Source organism: Leiobunum rupestre, chromosome 2 (assembly GCF_980474605.1).
Source record: "Leiobunum rupestre chromosome 2, qqLeiRupe1.1.hap1, whole genome shotgun sequence".
In the NCBI taxonomy this organism is placed as follows: domain Eukaryota; kingdom Metazoa; phylum Arthropoda; class Arachnida; order Opiliones; family Sclerosomatidae; genus Leiobunum; species Leiobunum rupestre.
In genome coordinates, this window is record NC_143385.1 from 26,216,348 (window position 1) to 26,237,714 (window position 21,367).

General features: G+C 33.4%; 1 protein-coding gene across 4 annotated transcripts in view; it reads right to left on the reverse strand.

Annotated features, from left to right (window-relative positions):
* LOC149956643 (xibalbin-1-like) overlaps positions 1–19,148 on the reverse strand; it is a 63,519-nt gene extending 44,371 nt beyond the window's left edge. For all 4 annotated transcript variants that reach the window (XM_090165497.1, XM_090165496.1, XM_090165495.1 and 1 more), the window contains exon 1: positions 19,007–19,148. The gene's annotated coding sequence lies outside the window, so the exon portion shown is untranslated. The remainder of the gene's footprint in view (positions 1–19,006) is intronic.
* Between the last annotated feature and the right edge of the window lie 2,219 nt (positions 19,149–21,367).

Below are 21,367 nucleotides of genomic sequence, written 5' to 3' on the forward strand. Positions count from 1 at the left end.
ATTTAATTAGCAGTGCCAATTTTAATTATTTCTAAAATGCAGTATTTAAGCGTAATTTTTAACGCAGTATTAAAATAAATGGATTTCATTTATTCATTAACAATTTTAATTACCGAAATTTATCATAGTTATTGTTTACTTATTTAAAAATATTGTAGTTAACTATTTTTTACTTATTTTGTTTGCCTAATTTGCAAAAATGTTTAAAATACTTAAATTACCGTTGTTTATCCATGTTATACACCCAATTTAAAAAACACAAAAAGTTTAAATATTACTTGACGAAAAATTAAAAAAATACACGAATTTCCCACTGAATTGTTCCCATTGAAATATTGTTGCTCTTACCACTATTATATTTACTGAAAGTATAAATTTCAGTAATTTACCAACGCAAGATCTTCACAAAATAAAAATTTGCGTAATTATCCACTTCAATATTTACAAAATTAAATAATTACTATAATTAACCACTGCAATTTTAACACAATTTTGAATTACCGTAATTTAAAACTGCAGATTTAAACAATTTATTAAATATAGTAATTTAAAACTGCAGTATTTAAACAATTTTTTATTACAGTAATTTACCATTGCAATATTTAAGCAATATATAAATTACAGTAATTAACCATTGCAATATTTAAGCAATTTATAAATTACAGTAATTTACTAGTGCAATATTTAAGCAATTTATAAATTATAGTAACTTAATAGTGCAATATTTAAGCAGTGTATAAATTACAGTAATTTACAAATGCAATATTTAAGCAGTGTATAAATTACAGTAATTTACAAATGCAATATTTAAGTTTTTTCTAAATAACAGTAATTTACTAGTGAATTATATAAGCAATTTATAAATTACAGTAATTTACTAGTAATATATTTCAGCAATTTATAAATAACATAAATTTACTAGTGCAATATTTAATCCTTTTATGGATTACAGTAAATTACTAGTTCAATATGGAATAATTTTATAAATTTTAGTAAATTACTAGTGCAATGTATAAATAGTTTAAAAATGTAATTTAAAAATTTCAAAAAAAATTTATTTACTAGCGCAATATTTACTTAATCTTTCTTAGCATTCTTCCAATAGGTAAGTTATTTGAACCATTTTTGGTCCTTCATTAAATAGGCGTTCACAGCTCTTTAAAAATAAATTCCTTTTGAAGGTACCATTTATGTTTTTTCTTTCGTTTATTTAAAACGCCCACGAAAGAGGTAAAAGGAGAAATATCGGAATATCAGAACTACGAAAAATATTTCGAGAAGAAAGGCACAACACTGGTGCCCTCAAAACTAAGAGTAAAGAATCGAAATCCAAAAGAACATCTTTATCACAAAGTGAGAGCGAAAAAGGGAAAAGTAGAGTCTCGATAAGGGGGAGATTGGAAGTGGCGTGTATTCAACAATCGATATGTTTGAAGGGGCGACCGAGGCGGCTTCCGGGGTGGGAAACTAAGGTCCCTAAACAAAGCCACGACATGAAAAAAGCAGCTTTCCAGACTAGACGGCCACGGTTTTTGCTTTGTACAAGATAGCGATCGAAACTCAGCTTCAAATTCGAAGAAAGGCTTCAATTATATTGTTTGAGCTTTGTCTAATGTCGAAGAAGCTTGCAGTCCTTAAATTCGCTATTACTTAAAAAATATTAGTTATGCCATTTAATAAAACGCGTTGTGTTTCAGGTGTCTGGCAGAATTTAGAGGTGAGTTATATTAAGTTTCAGAAAAATGATTAATTAAAAAGTATTATTGAGTAATATTGCACTAGCTAAAAACTCAACCAAGACGTGGTGTTAGTTTTTGTGATAAATAAAATTACTGGTAATACAAACACACCATTTCACACTCCTTTATCTACTGGTACATCTATTTATTATCATATTTCATGCTGAAAATAAACATCTATTTATCTTCGTAATTTATCGTCTACAGAAACATCTATTTATCTTCACAGATCATCGCCTAATGAAACAACTGTTTTTCTTCTCAGATCATCGCCTAATGAAACAACTGTTTATCTTCACAGATCATCGCCTAATGAAGCAACTGTTTATCTTCACAGATCATCGCCTAATGAAACAACTGTTTATCTTCACAGATCATCGCCTAATGAAACAACTGTTTATCTTCACAGATCATCGCCTAATGAAACAACTGTTTATCTTCACAGATCATCGCCTAATGGAACATATATCTACTTAAACATTTATTTTCTCATTTCATAATTTACTTTAACATTTATTTATTTTCTCATTTCATAATTTACTTAAACATTTATTTATTTTCTCATTTCATAATTTACTTAAACATTTATTTATTTTTCATTTCAACATCTACTTAAACATACACTATTTATCTTAATAAAAATTCCGGAATAATAATATATAATTCCAAGGATCTTTTGGTACTACCTGATCTGTATAAATTTTTAAAAAATAGCACGGTTATTTGTAATATAGAATAGTATCACAGCCCATTGTGCATTTAGAAGTTGATTTTATTTAATTAAATATGTACGATGATGTATAATCTATATCAATTTGTTATTTTATTTTATTTTTTTTGATAACTGTTTGTGTCTACTAGAACATCTATGTATCTTCATATTTCATCGTCTACTAGAACAACTATGTATCTTCATATTTCATCGTCTACTAGAACATTTATGTATCTTCATATTTCATCGTCTACTAGAACATTTATGTATCTTCATATTTCATCGTCTACTTGAATCGACATTTGTATGCGGCTTTTCATTATTTCCGCCAGTGTTTGGCCATTGACTTATAATATTTTCTTATTTTATTTGACATAAATATATCCTCTATCTCTATTTACGTCTGTTAACCTCCTTGCTCTTAGTTTTAGATTGTCATGGCTCTTTTGTAGTTTTAACAAAACATCTTATTTAAATTTTTTCATCTGTACTTGAAAAACTATTGATCACAATTTTCCTGGTTCATTTTAACATTTATTAAGTACATTTTCCCACCTCTCCTAGAACATCTCATTATCTGCTATTTTTCCGAGGGGTCGGACATTTACCAAATTCCCGTACACTTTGTCTAAAATCGCAAAATCTTTTAACTCTCTTTATGGTAAATTAACATTGAAGTCCCAAAATCACTTCAAAAAGTAACGATAAAATCGCCAAAGTCTCTACGAAATCCCGAAATCTCGCACAGAATAATGGCAAATGTCCGACCCCTCGCATTTTTCCATCTCTTGGAAATTCTGATGGTCTAGTGGTTTTCTTATTTCTGCTTAATAATCTATTTATCTTAAAAATTTCTTATCCTTGAACATTAAGTTAATTATAGTTTCACAATTGTTATCCTTTGGTTTGTTACTTTCCCGCCTCTACTTGTACCCTAATTTCAATAAGTTTCTGAATCTCAACAGCCAAGAAATTATAAGCGTGATGCAATCGATCAAGGCGCACGAGATATGGCGGCTGCTCTTGGTCCATGAAGCGCTGGCAGTTTCAGAAGGGCCATTATCTTTCATCAACACGTATTATATCGTGTGAAAAGACCAGTATATATTGGAACGATGTCGTAAGCCCACGATGAAACCGCGAAATGACAAACGCAGGGAATACATTAATATTTTCCCTTCGTAGAACGCTTCTAAACTGAACGCCGACAGGGTGTCGTGGTCGGGACTCACCGACATAACTCATTTTTCCTACCGAGTGCACGCCCAGAATATTATCCAAAGGTGGAAGCTTTCGCATAAACGGCTATATCAGCTTGCACCCCTCAATTTCTCTAGTCCGACTCTCAAAGAAACAAGTTGCGCGAGAAAGAAAATTGAAAAAAAAAACTATAACACAAAACAAATATTTGTCTAAATTTATTATAGGTTTCTTAAGATAAACCATTGTCGTAGCTCTCTATAACTATGCACTATAATCAATAACAACTTAATAACTTTGTCATGGGGATATTTCAAACAGATATTTTCTTAGAATACCTATAGAGCAATTATTTTATTTTGAATAAAAAAAAACATTAAGCTTATTTACAGGTTTTCTCATTTATAAATGATATATTGTTATGGTTTACGGCAGGAATCCATACCTCTACTTGAAATGCTAATCGCGGCAGATTTTCGTCTCAATGTGGCTGACGGTTTTTTTGACGTCACTATGTTAACTTAACATACAACACAACCACGTGAGTGGGGAATGCACGCAGATGGAATTTTTTTATCGTAGGCGGGGCCAAAGCCGTCAGAGTGATCTTACCATACGCGATACGGCAGGATAAGCATTCCAAGTAGAGGTATGGATTCCTGGTTAAGGTTATAGGTGTTAATTGGAAAAGTATATACGACGACGGATACTTCATGGCGTGTTTAAAATAAATTAAGAATAATTGTTATATAAAAACATATTTTCTTTTATTTACATTGCGAGCTTTCGGGTACGAGACCCCTTGTCAAGCGTCATCACTCAGACGATTATACGGCTAGAGTGGTTATATTTTTAACATATCAAATTATGATTCTCTAACTTGTTTATCTTTGTTATTTTTTATATTTGTTATTTTTTATATAATTATTGTTTATCTTTAAATTCCCCCAGGTGTTGGCTGTAAAATACAAATAACCAATAACCTTTAGAATTACATTTTACCTAAAATTTAAGTCGAAAACTATAAACCTGACTGATTATCATTTTCCAGAGTAATACTAAAGAGCTCGTTATAGTTCTCAATAGCTGTGTGTGTATTCTACAAACAATTCAATAAATAACCCAAAGAAAATACTACAGATAGTTATTATTGATAAAATATTTGAAAAACCGCTCAGTTTTTATAAAAAAAAATACCTTTACAAAAATAACAAATTCTAAAAGTATAATTTTATAGATATTTTCATAGAAAAACTATAGAGATATTTAATTTTAATAGAATATTTAAAAAAGTTTTTCTAAAGAGTATTGGTATAATTAAAAAACCATTTACAAATAAACCCACTCTAAAGTTTTATAATTCTGAAGAGGGCCCTATGGAGATCGTCAACTTTAATAGAATAAATTTAAAACAGCTAAGTTATTCCAAAGAGTATAAGTATTTTAAAACACTACCTTTACAAAAATAATTAATTTAAGAGGTATTCCATGGAAATATTAGCTGAAAACTATTCGTGAGTTCTGAACCGTTCAACCAGTCCCCATGTGCATTATTCGGCAAAAAAATCTAGAACTACCCAAATGCAAACTATTCGCAGACAAGAACCTCTTGTTGAACCGTTCGGAACCGTTCTAAATGGTACCTGCTCAAGAGCAAGTACTGGCCGGAACTCAAGGTTGAAATCTCTAAAATTCGTCTGCACATCGGGCTGCGTACGTCAAATCGTACGAATCACAACTATTCGTCCAAACGTTCTGAACTATCCAGAACTTTTGCGTGACGTCACAGCTTAGTCCTAAGCCGTTCTCTTAACGGTTCAGAACTCACGAATAGTTTTCAGCTAATATAATTCTTTCTAAAGAAACAACTATTTTTAGATACTTTTCCCTCGCGTTATTTACAAATTCCATACGCCCCCCATCCCCTAAGCGTTGGTACGCCCCTGATCAAATATAAACCACAAACCGTGACGGCGGAAATGGCCAAAATATAAGTCCGTCTAAGCCTGAAGTTTGCAGGTGGACGTGAACGCCTACCTGTTGTGCGTCAGCAGCAGGCCAGCGCGGCTGTCGTGCCGACTAAAGGCGTGTCCAAGTGGATCGAAACCTTGCCCACGTAACCGCTAGCATTACGCGCACCCTTCAAAAGCACGATAAAAAAAATTGTGACCCGAACTCGTTAGCAATTTTTTTTTGGCCCGTTGCGTGGCCCACTGAAATAAATAGATCAGGAATTCACCGCGAGAGCTCCGTCATTAGGCCTTGGGCTCCTCTATTCTTCTCCTAAATGCATTAGTGGCAAAAGTATTTCGTTTTTCGCTTTGGCTGATAGCGCGTCTACGCCAGAAAGGAAAAAATGCGACCGCTGCACTTTAAAATGTTCGCCTCAATAGGATTTTTTTGGTTATTTTCGGGTTGAACTTGGTAATCGCTCCATAATTTTAAAGAGTGAATATGAATTCTGGTATGAATGGAACGTAATTTGGAATGTACATTTTACGACGATTTTACTTTTGGTTGAGCGTGCGTAATGGTGAGAAAGTGAGAGGAAATAATTTACTACTTGTAGTCACTTTTTAATTAGTTTTTTTTCTATAAAAACTAGTGTGTTTAATTTTCCGGAAATATTTCCATAAAATTTTCCGCAAAACAGAAAAATAAAAAATTTAAACATAAATTACTTTTAAAGGTTTTTTAAGATTTTCAACTTTCTATCGATATAAAATGTCTAATAATAGTAAACATACTACAAAACATTAATAGTGTTACATTGTCAATAAGTTTAAAGCTAGTCTAGAGGTTTAGTTTTACTTTTAGATACGAAAAAATTAGGCGAAAATGCCACTTTATTTAAATTTGCAATCAATAATAGACTAATCATGGAATGAAAACGTGTTTAATTTTTTCGGAAAAATACGGAAAATTTTCCGGAAAAAAGGCCTCGGTCATTTTCCGACTTAAACCACTAATAAAAACTAAATTAAAATTAAAGAAATTTCTAGCTTTCCCATATGGTTTATAAAGATATTTTTTGGACAAAACCTAGACATTTTTATTATATTTTCAATGGCTATAGAGAAATAACCCCTATTTATTTAAGTTGCATAGAAATTTGTCGCTTTCTACAGTACTTCTAATATATTTCTATACCGAGCATAAGTTTATAATAAATTAACTCCTTATAAGTTAGAATCGTACATAGGCTGTGCGTTAACAGCGATTTCTGTCAAGACGTCAAAGTCCCCATCTGATGGCGAAAAATCCAAATATGAGTTTGCCTGTGAAAACCGGTTTCGTTTCAACAACGGGATCGAAGCTCGTTAAGCCTAACGCGTGCTGTCGCGAAGAGATAAACTATAAACTACGAATATTTTACGACAATACCTGTTAATATTGAAATGAATAAAATATTCTTTCAAAATAATGAAACATAATAGTAATTTTGTTTAAATTTTCCCCATATCTAGGATTTCGCCAACCCACGTAAAATTTAAAATTCACGCGCTAACTTATCAAGCTTCGTCCCGTTTCCATGCAGATAACCGTTTTCGCTACCAACAGAAGTTGAAGAAGCCAAAAAGATAGGGCCAGAAATCACCGCAGAGAGTCACGAACACGGGTTCTGATTTTTTAAGGGAGAAATTGCTGTTAACATTAGATCTATGGTGGAATCTAACTTAAAGGGTACTAGTATATTATAATCTTATGAAAATAATAATATATTTTAGGGATACTTCATACAGGATAGTTTCGAAACCATTGAATTTTCTTCACTTAATTTAACAAGCAAAAAATTCTGATATCTAAGCATGTGCGAAGAGAACACATAAAGCTCACATATTACTCTGTCTCGATTTGTTGAGTTGGAAAATTATAATTACAAGAATTTTTATTTAAACACTAAAAATTTATTACGATATGTCACGTAAGCTCAACCGAAATATAGCGTCATCTTGAAATTGTTATATATTTGACCCCGAAGTACAAACGGGAAAGTAAAACTTCTAAAATATTCACGTGACTCCCGACGCTGTGGTTCACACTTCTAGAGCAGCGGTTCCCAATTTTGCTATTGAACCCTTATTTATAAATCTTATTATCGCAGAACCCCAACTAATTTTTTTACTTATCTTAAAAGACTCTTGACACAAACAAAGATGGCCACGCTGCGAATTCTCGGAACCCCTGTGACCCTTCCATAGAAGCCCAGGGTTCCGCGGAACACCTTTTGGGAACCGCTGTTCTAGAGTACCCTGTTTAACCTCTCTATTGAGATACCATGATGATTTTATTTGTTTGAGGGGGTAGGAACTCACTCTTTTGGTTCTTAAACCTTTGAAACTCAGCATTGGGCCTTAGAATCCACAAAAGTCTTATAAGAAACCCAATTATTTTGATAAACCAAGAAGAAAACTATAACCATGCAAGGTAGGTTAAAAATTGAAGAGGCGAACGATAAAATCATCATTTCTTGGAAAAACATTTTTGTAGAATTCAATTTGTTTAGAGCAACGGAGTCCAATAAAAACGAAATAAGCCCTGTTTTCCTCCCCGTAAAAGAATGCCGTTATGTGGCTCCCGCTTTTAATCTTTAAAAGAGCAATTTTTCCCCGAGAACGCTCGCCATGAAAAGATGGGCCAATTTCTTTGTACTTCTGGTTGGAATGCAAAAGGTACATTACGCTAGAGAACTGTAGAAAGCGTAAAGCGAATCTCTGGAAATTCCGTTTGAGAAGCGAACGAAGAAGCAATTAAGACAACGGCTATAAACCAAGGCTTAGAGCTTACAAGATGGTATGGTCTCTTTTTTATTATTTATTTCGAAGTACTCTAGTGCCCAACTCAATGGAAAAGCCAAAAGCCAAGAATAAGGAGAAGAATTGGACACTGAGGCTGCTCAACCATGTCCTGAATTAATAGGGAAACAATTTAGTTTACAATAATTTGGGAACCCGGTAGTAAACTTTTTGTGGAGGTCATCGTTAATGTTTCACATAAGTTTCGGAGCTACTTCCTTTGCTAATAAAATAATTTTATGCATTTTAAACATTTAGTTATGTTGTTCATTGATTAAAAGTATATTTTAAAAATCATCGTAATTCTTTAGATGTATATTACTTCTTCTTTGTATTTTATTTGAAAGTCTGTACTTGAAATTTGGCCATTAACCTGGTTACATTATAACAAGTGGGTCTATTTCTATCGATTAAAGTTGATATTTCCCAGACTATGTAAAGCCCAGTTTATTTTTTTAAATTTAATTAAACCTTCATCTGTAATCGCGTAAATTCAAATGATCTAAAAGCAATGGCGCAATCTATTCTTTTTAAATATTTCGTGAAAGGTTGGCCAGTCTTACAAGGCGACCAAGTTAAAACTCTATAATTGAATTAACGGTGAACCGAAAAAAAATTGTCGAAATTAAAAACGTTTATATTAAGTCCATTACACAATAAAACACCCATCCAGGATTTTTCTAGTAGGCAAAACTACTGTTCAGCTATTCTAAGTTCGTTTTAATTTCAAGCACGTAGTGTAACTAGACAAAATTCCTATACGGGGCAATTAAACTCGAGTAACGACGGTGCCCTGAAAAACTGAGTGCTATGTGTGTTTCTCTGGGACGGATTTTCTCTAATATTAGGTCGTGTGTTTCTCATACTTTAAATTACTCTACCGAATATTGTGCAACCTGTTTGTACTGTCAAAGGTTAAACTTAATCACTTTCTTATAATCTTTAAGTGTAAGGTTGGAATGATAATGTAAGAAAGACCGATGCCGAAAGAATGTTAAGAAGGCAGACCTTAATTACGAACTGCTTTTAACGGGGATTGTCTCTAATCGCAAATAGGGTAAGCGTTGAGCCCTTTAACCTCAAGCTATAGGGTCCTTAGACCGAAACGTGTCTTTGAATAGTTTAACTCGAAAAGAAATTAAACGTACGTTGAAAGTTAGATGAATTGGCCTTTCGCGTGCTGTGTTTTTAAGCCGGTAAAGAAGCTTACTAAACATAGAGTTAGCACGTTCAAACTCAACGCTTAGCCACACGAACAAATTTTCTACTCAGAAATGATTGCCGAACGCAGTTCACCAAATGATTGTTTCCGTGGTCATTTTAAAAGGCCAGGGTCTAAAAATAATTAGCATAATACCCAGCTTGAATAACGATTTTTTAAATAGATAAACTAAAGGCTTCTAAGTTAATAAATAACATCAATAATTTTAGAATTTCAAGAATAGTTTGATTTTCAAATTTCAATTATTTATTCGACTTTTCAAATTTCAAATATTGTTCAACTTTTCAAATTTCAAATACTGTGTGACTTTTCAAATTTCAAATACTGTGTGACTTTTCAAATTTCAAATACTGTGTGACTTTTCAAATTTCAAATACTGTGTGACTTTTCAAATTTCAAATACTGTGTGACTTTTCAAATTTCAAATACTGTGTGACTTTTCAAATTTCAAATACTGTGTGACTTTTCAAATTTCGAATATTGTTCGACTTTTTCAAATTTCAAATATTGTTCGCCTTTTCAAATTTCAAATATTGTTTGACTTTTGAAATTTTGAATATTTATAGAATTTCCATGTTTCAAATATTGTTAAAAATATTAAAATTTTAATTAGGATAGAATTTCTAGATTTAAATATCGCTCAAAATATAAAAAATTCAAATATGCTAAAAAAATTAAAATTTTAATTATTATTTGTATTTTAGCTACATCTTGGGATTTTTAAATGTCCCAGATATATTTTGGTGATCTATATAGATATCCATTTTACTAATACTGCCTGCAGGAATTATTAATAAATAAAATTTTTAACTTAAAATTTTAATGATTTAAAGATGTTGGTCCTTGGGATGTCTAATAATCTTGTATAAAATATAAATTAGGTAATCTACCAAGTTGAATCCATTCAAAAATTGTTTCTAATTTGAACCAATTTTAATAGCTAATTATGTTTAAAATTAAATTTGAAGAATTAAAAGTTAAATTTGGATACAACCACGATGTTTACTTTATTATGGCGATACAAATATAGGAATAAGTTTACTTTATCTCATAAGTCAAGCTAATGGTTGAAAGGCTATTTATATGGCGCATTTGAAGTCTGTTTACTCCGTCTACATTGTTGTTCGTAATTTCCCAACTACTAATTATCTTTTCATAATGAAGTCTTATCAATTAAATAAAACTATGAGAAAACTGGGAAATAATTATTTTCGATCAAAAATATGATTTGCGACACTAATCAATTGCTTAAAGGTCATGCCCTTTCCTTTGGCTGGTTCGTAATTTAAAGAATTTGATTTCCTCGGTCAATTATTGGTTGAACTGGTTTAATTTCATAATTATTGGCCATAAGATAAACATAATAACAATCAGCTAGGCTTATACCCAAGACACCACCTCAGGCCCAAATCATCATGCGGCCGGGTTACAATGCTTAGGAGGGTGGTGGAAAGCCCTTCATATCACGCGAGCAAACAGCTAAGTACAATTATTATTAAAACAAACCTCGACAAGTTTATATTGAAAGGGAACACGAAGAGCTCAGGGAAAAATCTCTTTAACCAGTGATGAGAGAGCTTGCAAACTCAACGCTGATGGAGTTGTTCCTAATTTTCACCCAAAGGCACAAGCTGGGATCGAAAATGGCTCCTCTTGCTGCGAGGTGAAAATGCTAACACAATTACATGTCAAACTGGTTTCCTTGATAAATTATAGGTCAAACTGGTATACTTGATAAGTAATAGGTCAAACTGGTTTCCTTGATAAATTATAGGTCAAACTTATTTCCTGGATAAATTATAGGTCAAACTGGTTTCATCGATAAATTATAGGTCAAACTTATTTCTTTGATAAATTATAGGTCAAACTGGTTTCCTTGATAAATTATAGGTCAAACTTATTTCCTTGATAAATTATAGGTCAAACTTGTATATTTGTTAAGTTATAGGTCAAACTGATTTCCTTGCTAGATTTTAAGTCAAACTGGTTTCCTTGATAAATAATAATTCAAACTGGTTCCCTTGATAAGTTAAAGGTCAAACTGGTTTCCTTGATAAATTATAAGTCAAACTGGTTTCCTTGATAAATTATAGGTCGAACCGAAATGTGGTAGTCTGAAATTATTAGTGTTTCAACAGTCTGGCAAGAGAGCAAGACGATTAGTATAGGCTTTGCTTCGAGACAAAATATGAGCACCACTATTTTCTGCAAAATTAATATGGTTGTCTATTAGTATCACAATATTATCTTCGCACCTAGTTTTAATAGGAAAATTAACTTTTAATTCGGAAATATCTGATTAGCTATCTAATGGTAAATTTTATCATTAAACTAAGATGACCTAAAAATTTAATTAAAAAATGAGTATTATTTCACACTCCTATTTAAAACCAGATCCTACCTTCACCACTTCATATTCGAAAGAGGCAAACTATAAACTTGTGAAATGACTGTGAGAACAAGGGACTAATTAAGTTAGATCACCTTGTACAATCGCAATGGACAATAAAACCTAAAGTTCCCTCTGTAGTATGCGCTTAGTAATATAATATTGATTTCGGTTGTAACGAGGTCGCGCAGATCTTTTAATCTATAATAGGCTATAAACGAAAGCCCGAAACTGACCTGAAAGGGAAAAGGAAAATCATGAGCAATTTAAATCGCAATTTACATGTATACGTTTGGCGAGAGCTCGAGGTCTTTTGAAAGTATTCTCTACCTTTTCATATACTTCTTACATACATAAAAAGAGCAACGGCAAGAGGAAATAGGGATTATTTCCTTTAATGGAACTGACTATTGAGATAAGTGTGGATGACACGCCAACCCACGCAAATTTAATATACATGTAACAAGGTCAAACATATCTTTGAACCAAAAACCCTTTTCTCTTTTTATGGTGTAAGCCAATTAGTCGAACCAAGTAACATTTGAAGCCCTATACGATCGTTTTTCGTTGAGTGACGCTTTTAGAATACGGAATATAATTTTCTCACTAGGAATGTACAAGGGATATGAATCCGCAATAATTGTAGTTATTGGAAAAACAAGAGTGTTTTTTTATTTCATTGAATGACGCTTTATTTATGCTTCTCAATAAGAAAATGCAAGGGAATAGAATCGATTATGAAACTTCTTATTTAAAAAGATGAATGTTTTAACTTCTTTGAATGACACTTTTTGAACAGGGAATTTACCTTTCTTACTAGGAACTCACAATGATAACAAATCTTGTTTAAAAAAGTTGAGAGTTTTTATTTTAACAAAGTAATTGCAAATTGTATAAATCTGCCAAAAGTTGTGTAAAGCCCAGTTCACACTATACAATTAATTGGGCTACCTAATTGAAACCAACTAATTGTAAGCAAGAAAACTGTACAGTGTGAACAGAAAACGTTTAACAATGGTTACAATTTTTTTGTTCACACTATCCAATTTTGTTGCTTACAATTAGTTGGTTTCAATTAAGTGGCCCAATTAATTGTATAGTGTGAGCTGGGCTTTAATCGTATTTTATGTACAGTGGCGTAGCGTGGGAGGGGCAAAGGGGGCCATGGCCCCGGGCAGCTTAGATGTAGGGGGCGGCCAGTGGCCTGGAAAATTGAAACGAACGCGGCCGGCCGAGATCGTGTATCAGAAAAATTATAAAAAATTATTAAAGGTCTACAATATGCATGTTGAGATTATCAAATCTGGGTTTCTTGGCAATCGAACAAGAGGTACCAATTAATATTGAACATTTCATTAAAGAGTTCACGTTGCTAAAAACACGCAAAATAAAATTTTAATTTTTAAATGACTTGAATCCTTTTGCAATCAACAGAGCAACAAAGTATCACAGATTTTCCCCCGATTTTTTGCTTACTTGCGAAAATAAAGGGGAGGGGCGGCAAATTTAGGGTTTGACCCTGGTGAAAGAAATACACGCTACGCCACTGTTTATGTATTATTCTTACCTAGTCAGGAAAGTGCTACTACTAGTAATTGACGAATCAGGGTTTAAATTTTAAAAGCTTATCATCGGCCATTGATCCCTACTGGCCGCCTTAAAAATATTAAGCTCCGTTCTTTTCTGAAATTTCTTAATTGGCCAAGACTGTTTAAAGCCATGCCAAAGGTAAAAAGTTCAGCCTTTTGGGCTATCGAATATATACCAGCCATATAACCTAACCTCTAAATTCGTGGCTAAAACGAATAAATTAATGCTACTTTTATTTTAAAAAATTTGTTATTTTTTTAAAAGTACTAATCATAAAAAGTAATAATTATAATGAGCTAGGCTAATACCGAAAGAACCACCTTAGTACTCTAGCTACTTTTAGTGCAATTAATTCACATGGTCTGGTAAAATTGCGTGGAGGCAAGCCCTTTAAGAAAAGCGAGCCAACAGCTCCGTACACTCATTATTATCGATAACCTCAGCGAGTCTTTATGTAAAGGGAAACCGAATTACTTCGGGGAAAACCCGCAAACTCATACGCAGAACGATAAGTTTTCACCCAGTTCGACAAAATGGGATCGAAACCGGCTCCTCTTGCTGCGAGGCGAATGTGCTAATCACTGCGCCACTCCCGTACTAAATATATTGCAAGAAGCTACTAGAATTCAATCGCTGAAAATGTGTTTTAAGAATGTTACGAGCTATTAGTAAGTTTTTAAATTTCTTCAAATTTGTTTAGGGTTTAGCTTTATTATCCCTTTTCATAATGGACTAATCCACTTATACGCTAATTTTATCATCCTTTACAATGTAGTCCATAGGTGGTTCCTTTTAACTTAACATTGCGTATATACTAATCTCCACCACTCTCCCCCTATTCGGCTTTCCGTTGCTACGCAACTCGTTTTGAAATTTTTAATATTTAGGCTTAGTTTCTCTATTCGGTGTTATAGTCGCGAGCCAGATTTCCCGCACGGTACTGACGAGTCCCAAATAGGACGAAACCGGTCTACCGTTGGATTTTCTGGCTATTTTATTTAATTTAATTTAGTTTTTCACTCGAAGATCTATTTGGTCCGAGTTTCGCGTCTTTTTGTTCGCTCGAAGACCTATCGGTACGAGCTAGTAAGTTTTTTAAATTTCTTCAAATTTGGTTAGGGTTTAGCTTTATTTTCCCTTTTCTTAATGGACTAATCTACTTATTCGCTAATTATATAACCCTTTACAATGCAGTCCATAGGTGGTTCCTTTTAAATTAAGAATGTTTAGTTGGTTTGTCACTCCCGAAAAGACTAAAAGGAGATGGTTGCCACTGAAAGTCCATAATCAATGGCTGCCGGCGTATACCGAATAATTTGCCCATGAAAAAGATTAAACAAATATTCCAAACATTGTAATGATTGTATACCAACATAACCTTTTTCAAAATATTTATTCATGGAATATCTCAGTTCAATAAAAGTCCTGGGCAGCAAACCTTACAAATATTGAGAACAATTTCACTTGTAGCTAGTAGTGAATTGAATTCTGGTACCAATGTACGAATTTATTAAAAATCCCTTTGAATTTCCACGCTATGAGATTTATGAAAAGGAATTGAAACTTTGGCTGTTATTGCGCATGGGACGTATAAGAAGCAGGGCTTTACAAAAGGATCAAAAATAATTAAAATTGTGTTTTCGAAACTCCACGAAATCCGTTTCCCAATTTTCGTCCTTTTCGAACATATCCGATTATGTGATTATGAATCAGATCCTCTTAGATTATGTCTAAAAAATCCAATCTCGATCACTCCGTTTAAAATTCTTTTGGAAAATAATCCGAAAACCAAAAAAAAAGTGTTCAACGTTGTATAATGTATAAGCTAACTCAGGAGGAATTGCCACTAAAGGGTGACTTGATAAGTTAGAAAGAACATAGTGGCCCAGCTTTTCAAAACAGCGACTCTCTCTTTATAGCTGCTGGCTGCCGTAAAAACAGAAATATAGTCTTTACTAATTGATCGAATGGCACTTTGCGTTGAATAATATCTTACCGTTCACAACAGCTACATATAAAAAGAAATCCAATTTTGCAATACGTTACGAAATTTCTCAGGAAATGTTTTCTTTTCTTTGTGGTTGTGTACTTGGAAAATGTGAGCTTTTTACCGAATTTCGTAAAGACGTAATTTTTTAAGATGGCTTCCAAAACTAACTCCGTTAATATTCGATGCCAAATACAAAATTTATGGATGAACTAACAAGGAGACGACCCGAGGTGTAACGCACCGATTTGGTTCAAACTCAGGGGTTTGGTAGGCCTTCATGTAACTTGAAAAACCCTAAAGGGAAATGTCTCCATAGTCAACCGTTTTGCCATGGCAACCAAAAATGTTTTTGACAACACAAAATGGAAATTTTACCATTGAATATAACATGGGAATCTGACCAATTTTCAGGGTACCTCGTGTAAAAAAATTTAAATTTTTTAGAATGCTAAAAATAGAAAATATAAATAAAAAATTATACAAAAGTTCGAAATTGATTAAAATTTTTACAGAGGGTACCCTTAAAATTGGTCAGATTCAGATGTTAAAACGGTTGCTTATGGAGACATTTCCCTTTAGGGTGTTTCAAGTAACATGAAGGTCTACCAAACCCCCGAGTTTGAACCCAAATCAGTGTGTTACACCTCGGGTCGTCTCCTTGTAAGTGGAAAATTTCGTGTTATTTTAACCACGAGATGGCGCTATATATTACAAAATAGTAATAATAATAATAATAATAATCAGCTAGGCTAATACCCAAGGCACCACCTTAGGTCTAAGTCATCAAGCGATTTTTAAAACCATTAATTCAGGTGGTCGGGTTACAATGCGTAGGAGGGTGGTGGCAGGCCCTTCACGCCACGCGAGCCAACAGCTCCCTACACAAACTATTACCTTTAACCCCAACAAGTTTTTATGGAAGAGGAAACCGAAGAGCTAGGGGGAAAACCCTTTAAATGTCATTGAACATTAAATATCGTAAATATTTTTTTGCAAAATCGTTAATAATTTACGACATTTGAGTTTATTTGTAAATTTTTGACCCCGCGGAAAAAATCTTTATACTTACCGCTAAAAAAACTAATTGAAAAACTAGTGGTAATTTATTTAAGGGCGTTATCAATCAAGGCTAGGTTCCAAAGGGGACATCTCTTAACGCTATTTCTCGATTCCCCAAAGCGCCATCTCCTTTTTACGCCGACCTATTTCGGTTTCACTAGTCTTTGAACTGCCGCCTAAAATCAAGTTAGCTGATTCCGTCGCGCCCCTGAGGTAAAATTCGCTTTGATTGGGGTCCTTCGTAGTCGTATATTTAGAGAACGATCCGCAATTCTTCACGTTTATATGATAAAATAGATTTTCGCCTTCCTGGCTCAGCTAGGAGGGACTGACGCTTATGGCCTCCAGGGTGCCACGCGATTCAAAGCTCTCTTCCCAATTTAGCGCAATGAGCCCTTTTAAAGCAAACGTTTTCGGAAAATCAACTGAGCTCCACTCAATCGCAGAGTGGAAGATTCTCAAATATCATTCGATGAAAAGAGCAAGATACGAGACCCTCGAATGATGCTAAGGTTGTTGGAGTTTTAAATATTAACAGTTCCCAGGGTACCCTGAAGTGTTCTACGTTTAATAATTTTTATCACGATTTTAAAGTATTTTTAAACAGCATCGCATTGCAGAAAGAACCAAATCACCATTTCGTAAAGCTTTTAGGAAAATGTTGATTTAAATATTTGATAGAGTAAGACATAGGTAAAGAACGCGCGGAATATTTAAGATAAAAGACTGTGGTTTACGCTTAGGGTTTTAGAATTTATGATTAAATTTTAATTAAGTTTAAAAGCAAATGTTACACGCTTCAGGCTTACAGGAAACAAAAACAATTTATCTCAATATTTTATTGAAGTGTCTTAATTTTTCGCGCTACCATCTAACCCTGGTCCGCTTACCAAATTCTTCCATGGATACTGCCCTTAACATGATATCCTATGCCATTTCACAAAATTTACATTGTGATAGGTTTCTGATTAAGAAATATGAATTTGTTTCTCTATGAAACATCACAGTTTTTAATTCAAGAAATTATATAAAATATTGCTCTTAAAATAATGTTAAGTTGTATATTTTTAGATAAAAGCCTATATCATATTTCAAGCTTTTTTAACTTGGCTAGAAAACCGAGCTGTACTAGTAAAACATAGCTGCTTTTGCCAAACACGCATTTCCTCATTTTTCCATTTTCATATACGTTAAACCTACACCTATCCTTTCTTGAAAATGGGCTGATCATTTTATTTTCTTTAAAGTGTTAGGGCATTCGGTGTTTGCCTGATCCCGAATTTCTTATTAAATTTCACCCACACTTTTAGTTTTAATTATAAATATTCAATGGACATTATTTTTGACTGGAGTACGCGTAGTTTAAATGTTACAGTTTAGAACCTTCCAGCTGAATTTAAATTATATTGTAATTAAAAAATATCAGATTTTATGCTTAATTTTTGCTCTATCTTTATTAATAACATGAATAAGTCAGCACTAGAAGTTGATAAATTTTGGTTTTCCTTATAATTCTAAACCCCTCTTTTAAATGAGTTAAAAATAAAAGCCACGAATAAATCGAAATAGAAGCAGCCGGTTTGCGATCAACAACAGCGACTCCAACGGCTCGAATTTGACGGTTGACCTTTCGAATGTAGGAACAAATTGTAACACTTGAGGCACTTACGAAAAGTGTTCAAAAGAAATATTTTCGTTTTACATTTTGCTCCATAAGTTTCAACCAACACTATATTTCTGAAAAAAAAGTACATTTTTGCCGACGATATCAACATTTTTTTTATTATTTCACTTAAATTTTCGAGCTCAAAAAACTAACGTAATATTGTTTATATTAATTGGGAAATCGCTCGATTGGGATATTTCGTTAAAAAATATTTAAATCTTCTATTTTATTTAAAATACGAAAAATTCTTAACAACCGTAGGACATACTAACAGTGTCGGAACATTATAGAATCACGATAAACAATCGGGTGGGTCAATCAAACGTAAAACATTGAAAACCGAACATCAAAAACGACATTAATCAAATAACACCCTGTAACGTAAATTAGATCAATAAATGTGAGAATCAATAACGCTAAAAGCGCAACTGTACTCTGCCATATTTCAAAACGTACCCGACAAACAGCTGTCCTCAATATGAAAAACCTGTTTGATTTCGTAAGTTTCATTTCGTAGTAAACATTTAAAAGACAACGAACGGATGCGAAAACGCAAAAATTACGGACGGTAAAAGGGTGTCTCGGGTGTCCCGCGAGGGTCTGAGGAAAACAAGTACACACAGAGAAAGCTTTGATCACTTACGAGTTCCGAAGCCGTGAACGTCGTACAGAGAGATAGCAGTGAAGAGAGAGAGAACAAGAAGTCGGTTCACGCGTCGCTGGATCTGCTAGTCTCTGGCAGAGGAAACTCGATGGTCTGTTGTTGGCTTTTTATACTATCCAAGAGCGACTCCGTCCGTGGTAGCGCGCAAGTGCGTTAGTGGTCCGCGGATCGATTTCGAGGAGCGCCGAGACCTCTCCTCTATGTCCTCCTATTAAGATAGGGCCAGCGTTAGCACGCGCTGTTTAGCGTTTCTATCAACTACAAACACCGCCCCGGCTTTGTAGCGCCGATAGCTTGGAAGGCGAGTACATGTAGCGAGCGTGGACACCGACCAAGTCGCTTGACTGTATTCGTTCGCTTTCGGTCATTTCGAAATATTTTTATGATTTTTAGCTAGCAATCATGACGCTGAAACTTTCAAGTCACGTTTTCAGGCTAGCAAGCTGGAGAGATCAGCTGTCGGGAGGCGAGCGAAAACCAAGCTATCGCGTGTCGCGAACCAATCTTTTGGGAAGCGATTCTTTGATAACATATGGAATGTTTAGGCTTAACTAAAGGAAACCTCATTTACAACAGTCGAGATTCTAATTTGCACCGACTTCTTGACGAGTTTCTTCGGGAAACGGAATTGACGACCGTGCCAGAAAGCTCCTTCGATTAACGGCGCGTTTTATCAAAGATCGTTGTCATAGTCTAACAATAGTCCATTCGCTTCATAGATAATTAGGGGTGTTGACTAATATCGATAACCGTTATTTCGTTTTAAAAATGATTAAGACTTGATGAAGTTTGACTTAAAATTAGTTATGTTAATTTACCAGTAAAAATAAAAACGGTAAATTTAGCAGTAAAATTACCATATGCTTTTTTACTTAATCAAAATAATGGTTTGATGTCACAATAATTATTAAAATAATATTTTAATTTTACCATAGCCTTAGGTTATATTAAACTTAGAGAAACCTCCTAGATAACCCCTTAGAAATACGTTTAAAGGTATGGAAAGTAAAATCACAGTGCCGGGAATTCGGTGACTTTAACAGGAAAATGATTTGGTTTTCTGATCCAATGTAAAATGTCATTGTTTCTTCTTTTATTTGAAGTTTAACAAAATATTTTTGGGTGTTTTTTGATTTATGAAAGTAATTGGTAAATTTACTGGTAAAACCACTCGGGGAATTTACCGTAGTTTTACCATTACCGGTAAATTTAACGAGGTAAATTTACCGGCTCACATCTTTACTTAAAATAGGTTTTACACTAATCATTTCAAGAATAATGCTTGTTTATTTAGTTAGTAAGCGAACAGTTCAAAATTTGCTTAACAACCGGTTTCGTAATTGTTTAAAGCTATATTTAATTATGTGTTAAAAATGTGCATAAAATTTCTATCAAAATTATTTTTCACTATTGTATATGGAAGCTTATAAGTGCTCTAATAATAAAAGTAAACTTCAATTTACTTATTGACACATCAAAAATGTTTAAAAATAAATCAATATCAAAGGAGCTGATATTTCATGCATATTTAAAATATATTTATTAAAATATCCATGAAGAATCAGCTCCTTTGATATTGATTATTTTAAACTTCTAAATTTACCATGGATCGAAATTTTAACATTTATAATCAAAAATGTTCTGGAAAATGAACCCATTAAAATGTTCATGAGTAAGTTGAATGTTTCTATGGAAGTATCGACATAATGAAACGTCGACGGGCGTGTTTTCTTTGTATATTAACACATAAAGCGTGAAATACATTTTGTGGGAGAGTTAACAGTACCCAAAAATAGTGAACCTCCTCCAGCCTAACAACGTTTGGGACCACCTTGAAATTGGGAAACAGGTTCTTACTCCAAAATAAATCGAAAGCCAAATTCCTTTCGCGAAAGATTTATCTAGATATAGAGCATTTCCTTTTTCTGTTCAAGGTGGATAGCATTCTTTACCTTGATTTTTCATTTTAGTTTTTTAACATTGTTGACCACAAGCTTCCAAGTACTGGTACCTTTTTGACAGCACTCACCAGGATTGGAAAAAATCCGTATTTTTTAATAAATGTCCAGACCAGTAAATTTGTTCTTGTATATCCGGATATAATTGATTTTTTAATTATAGGTTCGTTTTGATTCTGTACAAAACAAATTGTCATGGATTTCCATCGGCAGTTTTTCATCTGCAATTTTCTCATTTATTTATGATATTAAACCAATTCTTCGAAAGTTGTAAGGCTAACTTTTAGAAGAGAAGTTTGTACACAATGCAACTACGGCTAAACTCAGCTACAACATATCCTTACACGTTTTCGAGTGCTGCAGCTAAAAAAAAAAGTTTTAT